General features: G+C 38.3%; 1 pseudogene across 1 annotated transcript; it reads right to left on the bottom strand.

Annotated features, from left to right (window-relative positions):
* Positions 1-2,374: 2,374 nt before the first annotated feature.
* LOC113887015 lies at positions 2,375-2,825 on the bottom strand (annotated as a pseudogene). The gene has a single exon (XR_003509631.1). The product of XR_003509631.1 is annotated as a cytochrome c oxidase subunit 7B, mitochondrial pseudogene (transcript).
* Between the last annotated feature and the right edge of the window lie 14,941 nt (positions 2,826-17,766).

The raw sequence follows: 17,766 nt of genomic DNA, 5'->3' as shown, positions 1-17,766 counted from the left end.
TTGTGTTTAGTTACTATGGAAATAGCAGCAATCAAATATTTTCAAAGAGCACCTCCCCACCTCTGTTTCTCCCCTCCACCTTGCTTTGGTATTGTCATAAAGTAAAGTGAAAGTGAAAGTTGCTCAGTTGTGTCCTACTCTTTGTAACCCCATGGACCATAGAGTCCATGGAATGCGGAATACTGGAGTGGGTAGCATTACCCATAAGCACATGCTTTATTTTTCATTTTTGTAATGTAGTACTAAACTTCTCTTTGGGGCAGAGGTTCTCAAATAAGGTTAATGGACCAATAATCAGCCAACAGATGAATTAAGATATCAGTGAGACCCCTAATAGTGTGCAGAATGTTGTGTATATGGGCAGTTTTGTTGGGTGAAGGCTAGAGCATCTCTTGTTATCCCCAAAAGATAAAGAGCCACTGCTCTAAAAAGTTGGAGATTCTGGGAATTCCTCAAAGCATGGAGAGGACACTGAACAACAAATAAAAAGATAGCTTTTTAAAGAGAAATGCTAGACATTTCACTTGTCTGCTTGGAAATTAAGAACAAGGATTATAAAATTCAGTAGCTACCAAAAGTAAAGATGATGTTTGCTAACTTATACACCCAGCAATGTTCTAAGCATATTACCTACTTTCACTTACTTCTCCCCAGTTGTTTTTTAAATGTCATATTTTTATTTAATTTTTGTCATAATATAGGTGATTTACGACATTGTGTTAGTTTCAGGTATACAGCATAGTGAATCACACACACACATCTATTCTTTTTCAGATTCTTTTCCCATGCAGGTCATTACAGAGTATTGAGTGGAGTTCCTAGTGCTATATGGTTGTTGTTGTTGTTCCGTTACTAAGTTATCCTTCACTATTTCCTGGAGTTTGCTCAAACTTATGTCCATTCAATCAGTGATGCCATCCAACCATGTCATCCTCTGTCATCCCCTTCTCCTCCTGCCTTCAGTCTTTCCCAGCATCAGGATCTTTTCCAATGAGTTTGCTCTTTGCATCAGGTGGCCAAGTATTGGAGATTCAGCTTCAGCATCAGTCCTTCCAATGAATATTCAGCATTGATTTCCTTCAGGTAGGACTGGTTTGATCTTCTTGCAGTCCAAGGGACACTCAAGAGTCTTCTCCAGCACCACAGTTCAAAAGCATCAGTTCTTTGGCACTCAGCCTTCTTTATGGTCCAACTCTCACATCTATACATGACTACTGGAAAAACCATAGCTTTGACTATACAGACCTTTGTTGGCAGATATCTCTGCTTTTTAATATGCTGTCTAGGTTTGTCATAGCTTTTCTTCCAAGGAGTAAGTGTCTTTTAATGTTGTGGCTGCAGTCATTGCCCACAGTGATTTTGGAACCCAAGAAAATAAAACCTGTCACTGTTTCCACTTTTTCCCCATCTATTTGCCATAAAGTGATGGGACCAGATGCCATGATCATCATTTTAGGATGTTGAGTTTTAAGTCAGCTTTTTCACTCTCCTCTTTCACTTTCATCAAGAAGCTCTTTAGTTCTTCTTCACTTTTTGCCATAAGGGTGGTGTCATCTGAATATCTGAGCTTATTGATATTTCTCCCAGCAATGTTGATTCCAGCTTGTGATTCACCCAGCCTGATATTTCACATAATGTACTGTGCATATCTACTTCGGCTTTATTGACTATGCCAAAGCCTTTGACTGTGTGGATCACAACAAACTGTGGAAAATTCTTAAAGAGATGGGAATACCAGACCACCTGACTTGCCTCCTGAGCTATCTGTATGCAAGTCAAGAAACAACAGTTAGAATTGGACATGGAACAACAGACTGGTTCCAAATGGGGAAAGGAGTACATCAAAGCTGTATATTGTCACCCTGCTTATTTAACTCATATGCAGAGTACATCATGAGAAACGCTGGGCTGGGTGAAGCAAGAGCTGGAATCAAGATTGCCAGGAGAAATATCAATAACCTCAGAGATGCAGATGACACCACCCTTATGGCAAAAAGTGAAGAAGAACTAAAGAGCTTCTTGATGAGAGTGAAAAAGTTGGCTTAAAGCTCAACATTCAGAAAACTAAGATCATGGGATCTCGTCTCATCACTTCATGGCAAACAGATAGGGAAACAATGGAAACAGTGAGAGACTTTATTTTTGGGGTCTCCAAAATCACTGCAGATGGTGACTGCAGCCATGAAATTAAAAGACACTTACTCCTTGGAAGAAAAGTTATGACTAACCCAGACAGCATATTAAAAAGCAGAGACATTACTTGCCCACAAAGGTCTGTCTAGTCAAAGGTATGGTTTTTCCAGTAGTCATGCATGAATGTGAGAGTTGGACTATAAAGAAAGCTGAGCACTGATGAACTGACACTTTTTTTGTGTGAAGGTTTCAAGTATACTTTATTTCTTCAAACATGCTATATTTTAATGGGTACATAGTACTTTTACTTGGAATTAATTATGAGTTGATTTTGAAACAATTCAGTATTAAATCAGCTGGGATGATTACTGTTCTCTCCATTCCTTTGGGGTGACTCTGCCAACAGGCGATGGGTTCCACTCTATTCCAATTTGTGTTGCCATATATACCCCTACAGCAACACAGAAAGTGGCTCCACTAGCTAATACAGCATTACCATATTTGTCATGGAAATCAGGTGCCCGCTTTTGATGGATCTGCTTTGCCACTGCTTGCTGAATGCTTTGAACTCTCAGATGACTTAGTGCGTTTTTGGCCAAGGGAAACATCCTGAGGTTGAACATAAAATGGCTGCAACTACAGCTGCTGGTCTCTAGCAATTTGGCGTCTAGTACCCTTGCCGAGTCCTGAAAAACAACCTGAACTGATACTTTTGAACTGTGGTGTTGGAGAAGACTTTTGAGAGTCCCTTGGACTGCAAGGAGATCCAACCAGTCAATCCTAAAGGAAATCAGTCCTGAATATTCATTGCAAGGACTGATGCTGAAGCTGAAACTCCAATACTTTGGCCACCTGATGTGAAGAACTAACTCATTGGAAAAGACCCTGATGCTGGGAAAGATTGAAGGTAAGAGGAGAAGGGAACGAAAGAGTATGAGATGGTTGGATGGCATCATTGACTCGATGGAAATGAGTTTGAGCAAGCTCCAGGAGTTGGTGATGGACAGGGAAGCCTGGCATGCTGCAGTCCATGGGGTCTCAAAGAGTCAGACATGACTGAGCAACTGAACTGATACATACACACAGACATATACACACACAGATAGAAGTATGTATATGTCAATCCCAATCTTATATTAACTTATTGTCACAGGAAACCAAATGAAGTTAGTGTTATCGTCATTTCCATTTAAAGTGAAGATATTCTATAAATAAAAGTATATGATAATTCTATATTCCTATCATACATAATGGAGAAAAAGAGAGGAAGGGAAAGAGAAATAGAAGGAATAATAGAGCAAAGAAGGAATGGTGGGTGAAAAGGTGAGGAACAGGAATCTAGTAGTGAAGTATTGTAGAAAAAAAAGTCATAACTGCTAAGACCATAGTGAAAAACACAATTCTGGTATTTGCCAAAGTCATATACATTAACAGATTAATCATTTTAGAAGAAAAAAGAATATGTAAACGATTAGATTAAAAACATGTATAAACACTGTCAAATTTTATTAGAAATGTTTGAATTTCAGCGTAATATTTGGAAATACAGACATTTCTGAAATGTTGGCTTTTCTTCATTTGATGGAGAAAATCCTTATTCACACAGTGTTGAAACAGATGGAAAAAATAGTAGTTTTGTCGAACAAACATCCATCTTCCATTTGGTCTTTTGGATTTTAATTAATGGAGCCTCATAGTTCATACTGTATATTGCTGAAATTAAGCCAAGAACTATATGGAGACCCCAGATGAATGCTAGTCCATTCTTCCTTGCTAGCCAAGTCTACCATGAAATTGAACCTGACCTGTCATCATTGGAAAGTAAATTATCTCTATTGTACTGAAATGCTCTCAATAGGTTTAAAGTAGCCCTGTATACTACCTGCGATAATAAACATACTACTGTGGAAATTTTAACTGGATTCTTTCTCCTCCTTAACAAAAAATTGAGGAAAACAGTGAATGCATTTAGTGTAGGGAAGTTCACATGATTTCCCTATCAAAAAAAGTTCACTATGCAAAAGGGAGTGGATGACTTAGGCTCAGTGTCACATTTTTCATTTTATTTGTTCATCTTTAAAAATGTGGAGTGAAGAGTGGAGTTGAGTATTAAAATAGAATTTGTTGTCCTACCTTTTATTCTCAGTGATCAGGGTAGCCCTTGGATGTCTTTTTTGAGTATTTTCTAGTATATTTGCTATTCATTGAATTAAGCCTCCCCTCCCTCACTCTTATCACCTGCTTAGACTGTCTACAAGATTATGGGCCATGGTATTGTACAACTTGAGGGACTGGAGTGGGGATCTGCCATTCAGGTACTCTGTCAATCATCCCGTTTACAGAACTTACTGGTTCATAACAATTTCAGTTAAATGGCTATCAAAGATTGATGTTAAATCCCTTGAATTGGCTCCAAATGACCAGTTTCATATACATTTCAAACATAGAAAGGGGACTTGCTTGCTCATTGTTCTCTTTATGTCCACTTATAAAAATATGTACTCCCTACTTGCCTATTCATTTCATGGATGCAGATTGTTGTCACAGTCAACACATGAAGCTGTCAGCAGGCCCATGGAGACCATTTGATGATGTCAAAGTAGAATCAGAGTAACACTGATGCAAATCCCATGGCTATTAACAAATCTCATTTTAAATGACTTTTACAGTTGAGATCTCCTCTCTAGCCTCTTCCTCATGACCGTGTCTCCATTTGAAAGTCACATCATTTATAATATCACAGGATCCTGAATTCAAATTGCTTGTGTATTGCTAATCTTGGGAAGACTCACGCTAGTGTTCTAATTTCCCTTAGGCAGAGTAGAAAACCACAAACTATTTAAATGGTTTTTAGTGTTGGTTAGACACCTTGGTGAATTATAGTGCTATATTATTGAGTCAGAATTTAAAATCTTCCCTTGAATTGGAGGTGTTGAGCCAAAGAGAATTCAACCAATGGTATATCACTGAACTATTTGCAGATAAAGAGTATTTCAACTAAGATTTCTTCCACTTTTACTCCTATCAAGAAGAACATTTATTAAATGCTTCAGTTCAGTTCAGTCGCTCAGTCGTGTCCAACTCTTTGCGACCCCATGAATCGCAGCACGCCAGGCCTCCCTGTCCATCACCAATTCCCAGAGTTCACCCAAACTCATGTCCATCAAGTCAGTGATGCCATCCAGTCGTCTCATCCTCCTGCCCCCAATCTCTCCCAGCATCAGGGTCTTTTCCAATGAGTCAATTCTTCGCATGAGGAGGCCAAAGTATTGGAGTTTCAGCCTCAGCATCAGTCCTTCCAGTGAACACCCAGGACTGGTCTCCTTTAGGATGCACTGGTTGGATCTCCTTGCAGTCCAAGGGACTCTCAAGAGTCTTCTCCAACACCACAGTTCAAAAGCATCAATTCTTTGGCACTCAGCTTTCTTCACTGTCCAACTCTCACGTCCATACATGACCACAGGAAAAACCATAGCCTTGACTAGACGGACCTTTTTTGGCAAAGTAATGTCTCTGCTTTTGAATATGCTGTCTAGGTTGGTTAAAACTTTCCTTCCAAGGAGTAAGCGTCTTTTAATTTCATGGCTACAATCACATTCTGCAGTGATTTTGGAGCCCCAAAAAATAAAGTCTGCCACTGTTTCCACTGTTTCCCCATCTATTTCCCATGAAGTGATGGGACCAGATGCCATGGTCTTTGTTTTCTGAATGGTGAGCTTTAAACCAGCTTTTTCACTCTCCTCTTTCACTTTCATCAAGAGGCTTTTTAGTTCCTCTTCACTTTCTGCCATAAGGGTGGTGTCATTTGCATATCTGAGGTTATTGATATTTCTCCCGGCAATCTTGATTCCAGCTTGTGCTTCTTCCAGCCCAGCGTTTCTCATGATGTACTCTGCATATAAGTTAAATAAGCAGGGTGACAATACACAGTCTTGACGTACTCCTTTTCCTATTTGGAACCAGTCTATTGTTCCATGTGCAGTTCTAATTGTTGCTTCCTGACCTGCATGTAGGTTTCATATGCCAGATATTGGTTGCGTGCTAAATAAGGAGAATAATAATGCAAAGAAGGATCAAGCACACCCATGACAATGATGGGTTTTATGGAATTTATGAGTTGAGGAAACACAAATACACAATTCCAAGACAGAGGTCACAGTATAGGTATGCTCCATGAGATTGAGAGCCCAGTGCCTGAGGGAATCTGCTGTGTCTTGGAAGGAGGATATGAATTCAGTCATCAAGAAGGAAGGATATAGTGGATGATTGTTGCCTAGAATCTTAAGAACACTCTTGTAATAATTGAGAAACTTCTGGCCTCCCAAAATGGAAGGCAAAAAACTCCTCCAGCGTCATTTGGAGCCAGACACTTGCCCATGACCTAGGTTTCTGCAGTCAAAGATGCCCATTGGATATGCTGACATAGAAATCAGCAAACTAAATGTGTGGGATTTGCCTTCTGAAGAGAAAAGGAGAATTTTGGTGTGAGCTATGCAAGGATGGGAAAGCTGTGATGTTGGCCTCATTTGGAAGAGACTAGAGTGGTTGGGTATTGTCTTGGCTTTCATGTAAACAAACTGGTCCTTGTTTTTCTTAAAGATTCTGTACATTTCCTCATACCATTCAATATGTTGTGTGAGCTACTAATATCCCATAAGTAGAACAATTTTTCCCCCTATGAGGTATGTCTATCAGGTACCTGGGGAATTGATCTAGGATGCAGCAGGGTGATCATCTACTGGATTCAAGATGGGCCCACAACTCCGTGGAGTTAATCCTCCCATGCAGCCTCGCATGAAAAGGAGAGTCAAGCCAGATTCCTGGAAATTTTCCCTTGGAAATTTAAATTAGGAATTGCAAAATGAAGGGTTGGATTTTTCCTTCCAGCTCTTCTATAGGAATGATCAAAAGCCTAAGGTAAAAAGTAGTGAGGTACAAGGAAGGCCATGAGCAGGACTCCCACAGTGGTGCAGTGCAGAACCTTGGCAATGAAACAGAGAGGCTGTGGTTAGGAAGATTCACAAGTCATGAGTTAGCTGAAGCTATGAGGTAATGAAAAGATAAATGAAGTAGGGGGAAAAGAATGAACTAATATTCACAGTGGCTGCAGGGAGGCCATCCACCCTGGGTTCAGATAGGAGAAGGTACATCGTATACAGATAATTTTAGGAGATGAATGCATGTGTGTATGTTCACTCACTCAGCTGTGTTCAACTCTTTGTGACCCCATGGACTATAGCCCAGCAGACTTCTCTGTCCTTGGGATTTCCCAGACAAGAATACTGGACTGTGTTGCCATTTCCCTCTCTATAGGAGACTAACAAAACTGGCTAAAAGTTAGTCTTTTTTTCATTACTACCATGTACCTGTGATTGTAAATGTCAGTGATAAAATACCACTGACTCCCCTCCCTGCCACTTTGGTACACCATTGGTCAATGGTGGCAAGAGAAGGAAATAGAAATACAGAGTGAGACTCGACAAGAAAAGGACCACGTGGGTATGTTTGTGTGTGAGAAAGAGAGACAGACATAGAAGAAGAGAGAGACGGAAGTGGGCATAGTGGACAAATTGAGGGTTCCCAGGAGATCCAAAGAAATGACTGACCCTGGAATCCAAATTGGGAAGGGCACTTTATGAGTTTGTTTATTCTATTAGCTGATTACTATGTGCCTGATTCTCACCAGGTCCAGTGACTTTTCTGTCCCCAGATTTCTGCTTCGTTAAGGAAGGACTTAAGAAAGGAAGTGACAGCCTTCAAGCCTGACTCCTTGACTCTGCTTTCCTAGACTCCCTGTCACTAAAAGGCTTCCCTTGTGGCTCAGACAGTAAAGAATCTGCCTGCAATGCAGGAGACCCAGGTTTGATCCCTGGGTCAGGAAGATCCCCTGGAGAAGGAAATGGCAATCCACTTCAGTATTCTTGCCTAGAGAATTCCATGGACAGAGGAGCCTGGCAGGCTACAGTCCATGGGGTCACAAAAAGTTGTTCATGACTGAGCGACTACACTTTCACTTTCTATCAATAAAAAGGTCTGCAGTCTCTGGCCTCTGACAGTCCAGTCTCTGAAATGCATTTGATTTTCCTGAGTATTTTTCTGTCCTTTGTTACACAAAGGACATGCTGTTGTTCCCATGCCTTAGATTTGGTCTTGGCCTAGGTGAAACATTTCTTCTCAGATTCATGTTATACAAGCGTTCTGTTTGATAAAGAAGAAAAACATCAATTAAGGTTGGTTTGGGAAGGGGAGAAAATGGGGTGGATGAGAGAAGGAAAGAAGGAAGAGAAAACGGGGAATGGAAATAGGAACAAAAAGAAAAATTTTGAGAAGCTTGATACAAAAAAGTTAGGAAGTTCATTATGGCTGAAAGGCTGTGGGGAGAGGTCCTTAGGAAGTCTCTAAGATTTAAAAAATGATAATATCCAATTCTGGAGGGTTGAAAAGGGTACTGTGCATTGCTGAAGGCAGTAAAAATGTGTATGGCTCTTCTGGCAAGTATCTAGAGTTTGGCAAGAGCCTTAAACATGTTGATATTGTTTGGCTCAATATTATACCTCTGTGAATGTAGTCTAAAAATATTTCTAAATTTTGAAATAAAATGTACAAATATTTATGTACAAAATTTTTTCTAAGTAGTGTTTGCATGTGTGAGTAATGAGCAAGAATCAATATGACTAACAGTAGACACATAATTAAGTAGTTTTCACAATGAAGTAATTCTTGTCACTTGATTGAATTTTAGGTAGCTAATGAAAATGGTGATTTCGAAGACCATGTCACATAGAAAATACTATGTCAAACTGTTATAATAGCAAACTGCCAAGGGCTGTATGATTCCATTATGTTTATAAATGAAGAAAAAAGTATGATAAACATTCAGAACACATCTATATATTAATAGTGGTTGTGTTTGAATAGTGAGATTGCAGGCTGTATTTGTTTTTCCTTTTTAACAAAGCACTTTAAAAGAATTAAGGTATTATTTATACATTATAAAATTCACCCATTTTTGGTATACAGTATAATAAACTGTGATGTTCAGTCTATTATCACCATCCCAGTCAAGAAGTTCTCAGTGCCCTTTTATGGTGAATTCCCTCTACCCACCCCTAGCCCCAGACAACTGATCTTTCTGTCACTAAAATTTTGCACTTTCTTGTTTTTCATTTAAATGGGATCATATAGTATATAAGACAATAGTTTTTCTTTTTTTAATTGGAGGATAATTGCTTTACAGTATTGTGTTGGTTTCTGCCATACATCAGCATGAATCACCCACAGGTAGAAATATGTCCCCTCCCTTCTGAACCCACCTCCCATCTGCCACTGCATCCCACCCCTCTAGGTTGTCACAGCACTGGGTTGAGCTCCCTGTGTCACACAGCACATTCCCACTTGCTATCTGTTTTACATATGGTAGTGTATATGTTTGCGTACTATTTTCTGAGTTGGTCCCACCCTCTCCTTCCCCCGCTGTGTCCACAAGTCTGTTTTGTATGTCTGCATCTCCATTGCCTCAAATAGGTTCATCAGCACCATTTTTCTAGATTCCATACACATGCATTAATATACAATATTTGTCTTTTTCTTTCTGACTTACTTCCCTCTATATAATAGGCTCTAGGTTCATCTACCTCATTAGGACTCAAATGCATTCTTTTTTTAGCTGAGTAATATTCCACTGTATATATGTACCACAATTTCTGTATCCTTTCATCTGTCAATGGACATCTAGATTGCTTCCACATCCCAGCTACTGTAAAAAGTGCTGAATGTTGGGGTACATGTGTCTCTTTCAATTATGGTTTTCTCAAGGTATATGTGTATGCCCAGTGGTGGGGTTGCTGGGTCATATCATAGTTTTAAAGTTTTGATCTACTATTAGAATGTTTCTTCAATGACCACATTAAAATATAATTTTTTAATCATGAAAAAATGATTTAGAAATCAGAATCTAAAACATACCGATTTCAACTTTTTCTACTAATGGCAAAGCAGGAAAGAAATGAAGAACTTTGATTACATGGGGTTGCAAAGAGTTGGACACGACTGAGCAACTTTCACTTGATTACTTAAGAGACAGTTAGAACAGACCTGCTTTATCAGGGAGCTTGTGAAATCTCTGACTTAGAAACTGTAATAGATTCATACTCACCAAGTGCTGGTGGAAAACTGACCTTCCTTCAAGGCTGACTGAGATGGAGTAGAAGATAACTTTTTTAAACCATTCTTTTTAATTGAAGTTAGTTAATTTTCAAGGCTGTTAGCTTCGGGTATACACCAAAGTGATTCACCCCAAAACTTTCCTTTTCAGGTTATTTTCCATTATAGGTTATTAAAAGATATTGAGTAGAGTTCCCTGTGTTACACAGTAGGCCCTTGTCATTTATATTATATATGATAATGTGTGAGCTCAGTGGTATCCAACTCTTTGTGGCCTCATGGACTGCAGTGTGCCAGGGTCCTCTGTCCATGGAATTCTCCAGGCAAGAATACTGGAGTGGCTTGCCATTTTCTCCTCCAGGGATCTTCAACCCAGGGATTGAACCTGTATATCTTTATTTCAAACTCCTAATTTATCTCTTTCCTGCACACCCTGCTTTCTGCTTTGGTAACTATAAGTTTGTTTTCTGTGTGAGTTTATTTCTGCTTTGTAAAGAAGTTCATTTGTATCTTTTTTTTTTTTTTTTAGATTCTACATATAAGTAATATTGTAGGATGTTTGTCTTTGTCTGACTTACTTCACTTAATATGATAATCTCTGGGTCCATCTGTGTTGCTACAGATGGCATTATTTCATTGTTTTTTATGGCTGAATAATATTCCATTGTGTATATATACCACATCTTTCTTCTATTAAATTGAAGTATAGTTAACTTACAATGTTGCATAGGTTTCCAGTGTATAGCAAAGTTATTTAGATTGCTTCCATGTCTTTACTGTTGTAAATGGTGCTGCTACAAACATAGGGGGGAGCATGTATCTTTTTGAATTGTAGTTTTCTCTGGATATATGCCCAGAGGTGGGATTGCTGAAGCATATGGTAACTCTCTTTTTAGTTTTTTGAAGAATGTCCAAATTGGCTGTACCATTTTACATTTCCACCAGCAGTGGAAAGAGAGTTCCTTTTTCTCCACACCCTCTCCAGCATTTATTATTTTACGTTTTTTTTTTTTTTTTTTTTGTCATTTTGACTGGTGTGAGAGGTGATGCCTCACTGTAGTTTAGATTGCTTTTCTCTAATAATTAGCAGTGTCGAGCATCTTTTCATATGTCTGTTGACCATCTTAATGTCTTCCTTGAAGAAATGTCTGTTTAGGTCTTCTGCCCAGTTTTTGATGGGGTTATTTCTTTGCTTGTATGTTGTATGAACTGTTTGTATATTTTGGAAGTTAGTCCTTTGTCAGTAGCATCATTTGCAAATATTTCCTCCCAGTCTGTAGGTTGTCTTTTGTTTATGGTTTCCTTCACTGTGAAAATGCTTTTGAGTTTAATTAGGTCCTATATGTTAGTTTTGTTTTTATTTCCATTACTCTAGGAGACAGAACCAAAAAAATAGTGCTGTGATTTGTGTCAAAGAGTGTTCTGCTTATGTTTTCCTCTGAGAGTTTTACAGTATCTGATCTTGCATTTAAGTCTTTAATCTACTTAGAGTTTATTTTCTGTGTGTTGTTAGAGAATGTTACATGTAACTGTGCAGTTTTCCTGAAACCACTTATTGAAGAGACTGTCTTTTCTCTACTGTATTTTCTTGCCTCCTTTGTCATAGATTAATTGACCACAGGTGCATGGGTTTATTTCTTGGCATTTTATCCTGTTCCACTGAACTATGTGTCTGTTTTCATGCCAGATCATACTGTTTTGATGACTGTAGCTTTGTAATATAGGCTTAAGTCAGAGAGCATGATTCCTCCAGCTCCATTCTTCTTTCTCAAGATTGTTTTTGCTATTTTGGGTCTTTTGTGTTTCCATACAAATTTTAATTTTTTCTTTCAGTTTTTTTAAAAAGTGCCATTGATAATTTGACAGGGATTACATTGAATCTATAGATTGCCTTGAGTATTTTAACAATATCGATTCTTGCAATCCAAGAACATGGTATATCTTTCCATCTGTTTGTGTCATCTTCAGTTGCGTTCATCAGCATCTTACAGTATTTAGAGTAAAGGTCTTTTGCCTCTGTAGGTAGGTTTGTTGCTAGGTATTTTATTCTTTTTGGTAATAATGATTATGATTAATTTCTGTTTCTAATATTACATTGTTAATATATAGAAATGCAACAGATGGCTCATCAATGAATTCAGTAAAGCTGCTGAATACAAAATTAATATACAGAAGATAACATTTTACAGTTTATTTCTTTTTTTATTTTTTTATTTTTAATTTTATTTTATTTTTAAACTTTACAATATTGTATTAGTTTTGCCCAACATCGAAATGAATCTGCCACAGGTATGCCTGTACTCCCCATCCTGAACTCTCCTCCCTCCTCCCTCCCCAGTTTTACAGTTTATTTCTAACCTGATAAGAGGATAATGGGAGGAAAAGAGAAAGAAGACACATCTCTCAGTAGAAAACTAAAGGAGGCACACTTTTTCATTCCTCTGTATTTTCAATGTACACTATTATAAATTGAACATTCTGGAACATTAAAAAAATGCAAAGTTTCTGTGATCACCTGCTGTGTTTCTTTCCTTTTAAGAAAATATTTCTGCACATTGGTTCTTCATATTAGGCCATATTGTTGTGAGGTGAGTGGTGCTAAGTTGAGTATCATTATGACCACCATGAACTCAAAAGTCCTTTTTAGTAAAATTGCAGTTTGATTATTGTCATCCTGTGATTATCTACATGAGGATCTGTGCACTTTAGATCAGTATGAAGTATAGACATAAATATTCTAAATGTCCATCAACTGAAGAATGGATAAAGATGTGGTGTGTGTATATACACACACACACACACACAATAGAATATTACTCAGCCATTAAAAAAAAACCCAAATAATGCCATTTACAGCAACATGAATGGACTAAGAGATTGTTATCAGTTCAGTTCAGTTCAGTCGCTCAGTCGTGTCCAACTCTTTGCGACCCCATGAATCGCAGCACGCCAGGCCTCCCTGTCCATCACCAACTCCCGGAGTTCACTCAGACTCATGTCCATTGAGTCAGTGATGCCATCCAGCCATCTCATCCTCTGTCATCCCCTTCTCCTCCTGCCCCCAATCCCTCCCAGCATCAGAGTCTTTTCCAATGAGTCAACTCTTCACATGAGGTGGCCAAAGTACTGGAGTTTCAGCTTTAGCATCATTCCCTCCAAAGAAATCCCAGGGCTGATCTCCTTCAGAATGGACTGGTTGGATCTCCTTGCAGTCCAAGGGACTCTCAAGAGTCTTCTCCAACACCACAGTTCAAAAGCATCAATTCTTCGGTGCTCAGCCTTCTTCACAGTCCAACTCTCACATCCATACATGACCACAGGAAAAACTATAGCCTTGACTAGACGGACCTTTGTTGGCAAAGTAATGTCTCTGCTTTTGAATATGCTATCTAGGTTGGTCATAACTTTCTTCCAAGGAACTAAGCGTCTTTTAATTTCATGGCTGCAGTCACCATCTGCAGTGATTTTGGAGCCCAAAAAAATAAAGTCAGCCACTGTTTCCCCATCTATTTGTCAGGAAGTGGTGGGACCGGATACCATGATCTTCATTTTCTGAATGTTGAGCTTTAAGCCAACTTTTTCACTCTCCACTTTCACTTTCATCAAGAGGCTTTTGAGTTCTTCTTCACTTTCTGCCATAAGGGTGATGTCATCTGCATATCTGAGGTTATTGATATTTCTCCCGGCAATCTTGATTCCAGCTTGTGTTTCTTCCAGTCCAGCGTTTCTCATGATGTACTCTGCATATAAGTTAAATAAACAGGGTGACAATATACAGCCTTGACGAACTCCTTTTCGTATTTGGAACCAGTCTGTTGTTCCATGTCCAGTTCTAACTGTTGCTTCCTGACCTGCATACAGATTTCTCACTGAATGAAGTAAGTCAGATAGAGAAAGACCAATACCATGTGAGATTGTTGATATGTGGAACCTAAAGAAATGGTACAAATGAACCTAGTTACAAAACAGAAGTTGCATCACAGATATAGAAAACAAACTTTTGGTTATGGAGTGGGAGGGAAAGAGGAGGGGGGATAAATTGGGAAGTTGGGATTGACATATACACACTGATATATATATATATATAGAAGAGATAACTAATAAGAACCTACTAATAGCACAAAGAACTCTAGTCAGTATTCTATAGTGACCTATATGGGAATAATACCTTAAAAAGAGAGAGAGACTGTGTGTGTGTGTTAGTCATTCAGTGTGTCTGACTCTTTGCGACCCCATGGACTGTAGATGCCCAGGCTCCTCTGTCCGTGGGATTCTCCAGGTGAAAATACTGGAGTGGGTTGGGACATTGCCTTCTCCAGAGTGTGTGTATATATATATATATATATATATATATATATATATATATATATATATGTATAATTGAATCACTTTGTTGTACAGCAGAAACTAACACAACATTTTAAATCAGTTATACTCCAATAAAATTTAAAGTATTAAAGAAAAATGCTATATACACATATATGTTTATATGTATGTGTACATCCATATATTTGTGGCTAGAAATGTTAAAGATTTTTTACTTTTTAAGGAAAAGATAAAATTTTAAATGTTTTGTTGTTGGTCACTCTTTAATAACTTTATTTAAAACTGTTTCAATTGTAGTAAAATATACATAACAAAATATACCATTTAAATCATCTTAAATACATGGTTTTTAATACACATTGTAACTCCAATACTTTGGCCACCTGATGTGAAGAACTGACTCATTGGAAAAGACCCCGATGCTGGAAAAGATTGAAGACCAGAGAAGGGGACGACGGAGGATAAGATGGTTGGATGGCATCACTGACTCAATGGACATGAGTTTGACCAAGCTCTGGGAGTTGGCGATGGACAGGGAGGCCTGGCGTGCTGCAGTCCATGGGGTCTCAGAGAGTTGGACACGACTGAGCGACTAAACTGAACTGAAATACACTTAGTAGCATTAAATACATTCATACTGTTGTGCAACCATCACCCCATCCATCTCCAGAACTTTTTCTTTTTTGTGTAAAACTGAAATCATGTATCCATTACCCAGTAACTCTGTTTTCCCCTTTTCCTCCAGGCCCTGGCAACCACTTTGTCTCTATGACTCTGACAACTCTTAAGTACCTCTTATGAGTGATAGCATACAACATTTGTCTTTTTGTGTGTGGCTGATTTAACTAGCATAAAGTCTTCACAATTCATCCATGTTCGAGCGTATGTCAGAATTTCCTTCTTTTTTAAGGCTGAGTTCCATTGTATGATTAGACTGTTTTGCGTATCCATTTATCTGTTGATAGTCACTTGATTGCTTCCACCTTTGAACTCTTGTGAATATGTTTCTTAATAATAGAACATTTCAAAAAAAAAAAATAATAGAACATTTCTGGTAGCATGCTTCATGGTGATACAGGCAGGGAAGCTGATCCTCTAAATAATACAAAGATGCCCAGGACTTCTTTTTCTATGTATCATGATGCTACATTGTTAGTTATTTTGTGACAATAGTACTGCATCTGGGAATCTGATTAGTTCATGGTATGCTACTTTATAGTCATATGTAATAATAAAGTGAGGGCTTCCCTGGTGGCTCAGATGGTAAAGTATCTGCTTGCAATGCAGGAGACCTGGGTTCGATCCCTGGTTTAGGAAGATCCCATGGAGAAGGGAATGGCAACCCACTGCAGACAGAGCAGCCTGGCAGACTACATACAGTCCATGGGGTCTCAAAGAGTCAGACCGGTGGAGCCCACTAACAGTTTAACTTTCTTTCATAATAATAAAGCAGAGCAATTCTCAACTTGACTTAAGGGCTCCATTGTGTTACACATTTGACAGGAATTTTCAATCTGGAGAGTTCTTAATTTCTGGGAAATTTATGTGTTATTTCTTGCATACTTTTCTACCTACAATAGTCTCTGTTCTCTCTTTCTGAAATTTCTATTAATTTGAAGTTTGGACTTAAACTTAGCTTCTAGTATTTTTACCTTTCTCTCTAGTTTCCCCAATTTTTTGTTTTACTTCTTGGGCAATGTTATCAACTTCAACTTTTAATCCTTCTCATATATTTAATGCCTATTATCAGGATTTTACTTTCTAAAGTCTATTTCTTTCTAATAATACCACCCAGTCTTTCCTTCCTGAGTGCCATACCTTTTCTTACCTCTTGGTTGATATTTTAATTTCTTAAAGTGTCCTCCCTGCCTCCCTATCTTTTCCTCAGTTCCTCTTTGGTATTGATCTCTGTTATTCATGCTAGAGGCTTTCTGGAAGGTCTATGGATAGTTGGTGTCCAGCTTGTAAAAAGGAGCTAATTGGTTGCTCTGGATTCCTGTGTGCCTTTTGGGAAAGGAGGGCCTTTTAGAGGAATGGGCTTCAATGTCGATCATTGGGAGGAGTTATTTTTTGAGGGTCCCCCACATCTCAGGGTCAGTGAGTTTTTTCTCTGAGACGAGTTTTCCCAGGGGGATGTTCCCCATCTCCTTCTTGGGAGATTTAATGCTGGTTGGAAATTTCTCACTCATCATTCAGTGGAATTCTAAGTAATGGCCCTACAGCATCCTTTCCCTGACCATCCTGAAGTCCAGACCACCTGCAACCCATCCCCTCCCAAAAATATATCTGTAATCTTTACCAAAATGAGTAGTTTCCAGATCACCTGGATTAGGGAAAAGATACATGTCTTTAACCACTTTTAAAAATGCAACTAATTGTACTATTTTCTGCCTTCTCCATAACCCAATTTTAAAGATAACTAGTGGCTCCAATTCCTGAATGATTCTGGCATCCTGTGGTATAAATTAGCTTGCTTTGAGGATTTCTCATTGCCATTTCAATTCTATCTGTATTCCAGACTCCAAAATGTTGTGGGTATAGCCTTTCCCCCCATTTCTTTATTTTTGTGAGTTTTGGCCATTTTATAGCTCTGTAATCTTAGTGGAGTTTGGGGAGGGTGTAGAGGTAAATATGTATATCCAGGCTGATGTGTGATACTGGAATTTAGATGTGTGATTTTTTAATTCATAATGTATTTTTTTCTGTCATTTAAAGACTTATAGCTGTACCTTGATTGCATTCTTGCCCAGACCTTGTGTGGTTAATTTTGAAAGTTTTAATCATTTTAGTAGGTGTGTAATTGTATCTTGTGATTTGAATTTGTATTTCCTTAATGACTCATGATATTGAGTATCTTTTCAAGTGCGTATGTTTTTTTTCCTATATGTGTATCTTACTTTTTAAGTGTCTTCAAATCTGCACATTTTTATCTTGTTGGGCTGTTTGTTTTCTTATTATTGAGCTTTGAAAGTTCTTGGTATATTCTGCATACAAGCCTTTGATCAGATAGATGACATGCAATGATTTTCTCTAAGTCTGTGGATTGTCTTTGAGTTATGTCTCCTAAAAATAAGCACAGAACTACTTTTGTTGTATTACTCAGTTGGGGAATATCCTTTTAGAGTGGATTTGATTTGTTTGTAT

The sequence above is a fragment of the Bos indicus x Bos taurus genome, chromosome X, assembly GCF_003369695.1.
Source record: "Bos indicus x Bos taurus breed Angus x Brahman F1 hybrid chromosome X, Bos_hybrid_MaternalHap_v2.0, whole genome shotgun sequence".
Classification (NCBI taxonomy): Eukaryota; Metazoa; Chordata; class Mammalia; order Artiodactyla; family Bovidae; genus Bos; species Bos indicus x Bos taurus.
The sequence above is the reverse complement of the archived record's forward strand: the minus strand, read 5'-3'. Positions and strand labels throughout refer to the sequence as shown.